Source organism: Eptatretus burgeri, chromosome 11 (genome assembly GCF_056783735.1).
Source record: "Eptatretus burgeri isolate ZD-2024b chromosome 11, Ebu_testis_v1, whole genome shotgun sequence".
Taxonomy (NCBI): Eukaryota; Metazoa; Chordata; class Myxini; order Myxiniformes; family Myxinidae; genus Eptatretus; species Eptatretus burgeri.
In genome coordinates, this window is record NC_140971.1 from 30,631,862 (window position 1) to 30,636,098 (window position 4,237).

Here is a 4,237-nt window from a genome sequence, read left to right on the forward strand (position 1 = left end):
TTTAGGATGTTTAATTAGTAGCTATATAATAGTGACATAGCTGTGCTGATTGTTAAATATATATATATATATATATATATATATATATATATATATATATATATATATATATATATTTCCAGCAATGTGGTATGTGCTTTTCTCTGTGTAGTAAGTTAATTGGCCTCTTCTTAACCCTCCGGTATTAGAGCCAACAAGCACCCCTGCAATTCTGGATGTGGATTCTGCCTTTGGTGGTGTGGTCAAAACTGAGTGTGCCCTGTGAGTGATTGCAACCTCTGAATGTGTGACAACATTCCCTTGCACACGAACAGCAAGTATACATAGCTATTGTGTGCAGCCTGTCTGCTGGTTGCATAATTTTCTGGGGGGGCTGGCTGTGCCACTGATGCAGTGCCCTCCATTACAGTACATTGGTACTCATCTCGCCAACTTCGGAAGGATGATGGGCTGAGTCAACCCACCTGTTCACTCAATGGCAGACATGGGCTTAAACTCAAGACTCTAAGATCTTAAGCCAGCCACCTTAACCATTAATCCAACACCAGGCTTCCAAGTATGCATGAAGATAACTGAACTGAAAATAGTACTTTTTATTGAAAATTAATCTGTATTCACATAAATGCTTGAAGCTTCTTTACTTGAAAATAAAGAAATAAAACACCTTTTTCAGTCCTTTTACGATGGGCGTTCAAAATATTTTCTGAACAAAGTTATCACAATCGTGCATGAAACGCCGATGTTTTTATTTTTTGAAATACAATGAACTTGCATAATATAATGAATAGCAAAATATATTTTCCTCCTTATTATAAATACATTTAGTTTTAAAAAAATGGTAAAAACCAAAAAAACACCTCTCATACATTGTTTCCGTTTTAATTATTTTAATCTCCTTGTAGTTAACGATAACAATCTTTACAAAATCCTGTTGTTTGCAAACAATCTTTAAAAATCTGTCAGTGCTTGTTGAATATTGTGTAGAATCGATTAAAACAAGTGGCCTGAACAAGTCGATCAGCAAACAGTTTCAACACGCACAAGGCATAAGATCGACTTACACGTGCTGTGTTAATTTGTCTGTTTTGTCATAATGACCTTTGGCTCTTTACACAATATATATTCACATACAAACACTCAATGCCTCCAAATACTGTATTCTCGTCACTGCATAAGATACAATCCACAAAAGATTATGAAAAATAAGATATAATTTATACTTTATGGGTTATTTCACTGCCCATGGTTTCAGTGATTGTCTCGACTACCAAAAACATTTTTTTATGACTGTAGAATATTGACAAGCTTGGTTGTGGTTGGTTACAGAGCAGAAGTAGATTAGACAAGGAGTGGAAAGTGAATACACCTGTTCTTTGGCCTGACTTTTTTTTGAACTGAGCATCTATTTTCTTGGAACCTATCAGGTTGTCTCAGACAGTCAAAATTCGTTTTTGTGTTGGACTGTTTAAAGATATGCAGTTTTCTTTCAATTTAATTATTAGTTCCATGCTAAGAAAGTATATGTGGAAGACAGGCATGTTGTGTGAATGTTTTACACAAGTGCTGTGCTCATCTTTTCATCACTGTGATACACTCCCTGCCATTCTCTGCGGTTTCCTTGTTCTGAGAGGAGAGGTCAACTGTTGGTCAAGAGGAACCGAGGTCTGGGTTCGATAAAATGCAGAGCTGGCAAGGAACGACTGCCTTGTCAACAGCCAAATTAATGCAGCATGTGTGGTGCACACAGGGGTTAAAGTTCACATGTGGAGCCGAAATGCAAGCAGACCAGTCAGACAAGTGCCATTGCCTGGAGGCTTGATTAAATCCTTCACGGGACACAAGGGGAAAGATATGGTGAGCGTCATGAGTGGCCAGCTTTGACTGTTCAATGGAGCGCTCCAAGACTACTGGGACCCTTCGATCGATGTGTTACTGCCCTGATCTCTTTGCAAACCCTTGAACCTGGGTCCTTGGCAGTGCATGTATTCCTAACAGCCTGGGCCGAGCATAGCTGACAGTGACAGTAATCAACTAAAGGTAACCCTTCTTCCTGTCCTCCTACTTAACGAACTGTCCATTCACTGCAGAATGTCATGGCATTTTCGGTGCAGATGAACTGGTTTGGACAAATAAAATATCAGCCAATGCAAGTAGAACTATTCAATGGAAACAAATAAAAGCCATTTTTTTGCTCCAAGGAGGGGTTAAAGTCCAAAACTTCAGCTTCACTCCTTGCTTCCCACAGCGGTTCACATCCCTCTGTCAACATTCTGTTGATGTCATCCATTGTTCTACCTGTGCGACAACGCAAACTGACACAATGCCCTTCGCAAAGCAAGACTTGTTCATTTTACTTGGAGAGATAGCTCAGTTTGAAAATTTTGTTAGATATACACATACACAGTAGGGTCTCACTATATGCATGTTCATTATCTCCAGATTTGGAGCTAAGTTAGCATATTTATTCTAAAATATATGCGGCCATTTTCAGGAACACAACCCCTGAATAATTTGAGACCTTAATGTATATATTGTTCCACTGTACGTGTTGTAACAATGCAAATTTATTCTTCATGAATGGAATAATGAAATCTTGAATTGCATTTTTCTTCCAAAAAGCTACATTCCACCTGTTTCAGGTATTAAATATTTGTCAAGATGATTTGGACAGTAAAGAAAACAGCCTTAAAAATGTAATATAATTAATAATCGCTGTTAAAGTGAAATAAGTAACCAAAAAAACCCACTCATTTGCAGTGCTTTAAATATTATTTTATTGTAATTTATGTTAGTTTTACAACAAAATTTTTCAGTATTTGGAGAACAACAAGAGGATGTGAAGGGTAGCTCTGAATTCCAGCATTAAAACATACAGAGATGCTGTGTTGAGCAAAAAAAACAAAAAAAGTAAAAGTTTTTCCCAAATTGAGAGGCAGCTGATACTTGTTTCATGGGAAAGGTGAGCTGAGTCAGTTTTTGTAGTAACACGAGAGAAATACACCCTTGCGTGGGCAATTTTTGCACCCTGCACATTGCTCTTTTTGAAGGTCAGTACTTATACAGATACTGATGCAGCATTCTGTTTTTAATCATCCGTTCAGCATCTTTTACCTGAGAGCCTCAAACGTCACTTCTGCATTCATCTCCAAACACTAATTGGCATTTTTCAGTTCTTCATGAGCCATGTTTGAAGCCGATTTATCGCAAGGTAGTAAATACTGATAAGAAGTGTGCATCCTTTCACAGAATGCCTTTTATATCATTTGAAGACAGGGCTTTGCTGCGCTGTTTACAAACGATGATCTGTCATGTTTCACAACATGTTGCAATCAAGAAGGCACGTCATGGCCCCGTAGGCCACGGCTTTGCTCGCGGTATGGCGATCAGAAAGGTGTTGTCTGGGATAGTGAGTGGCTCACCCTGTGCACAACAAATCGGTCTACGAGTGCGTGCATTTGATGGAAACCTTTTCTGCTTCACTATGAGGAGGGGTTTACCCCTCAGTCAAGAGGAGGGACAACCTCTCGGCATATTGAGAGGTGGCCATTTGTCACTGTTTTGACCTGCGGTAAACATTTGTTTGCCATCCATCCCCTATACTCAAGGCAGCAGTTGCTGGAATGGGGGAGATGGTGGATTGGAAGGTGGGAGTTGTGAATGTTGGGGAGCACATGGGGGTGGAGGGAGGAAAATGGGTTAGTGGGGATGGAAGAGGGTGGTGAGTTCGAAAATCTGGGAACAGAAGGAGAAATGGCAGGGAGCTGAGGCTAAGACATGTCAAGCGACAGGAAGGATAAAATATTGACTGCAATCAGCTTGCCAAAATTGAGCTATTGTGTGAATCCAAGCTATCTGTCATGCAGACAATGCTGAAAGGTAGCTTGATTGTCATGACCATCATTGTAAAATTGCGAGGAGCTGAGTTTTGTGGTGTTCTTGATTGAGCGTAGCTCCACGTGTAACATTGCTCTGTGCATCATTTCCATAGAAAGACATGGAAATATTATATTAGGAGATCTATCTCACCTTGTCTGCCCATTGGTGCACAAGCTAAGGAGAAATATGTGTTTAAATATTTATGAGTGGTGCAGTGACATGAAAACAAGACATTTGGACGATGGGCATTTCAATAAGTTTAATCACGTAATAAACAGCAGTTTAGTAATCCTATTTTTTGTCTACAGTCATGGCTCGTGGAAAATGGAGGTTGTCCCTCGTGGAAGAGCTAGAACACATA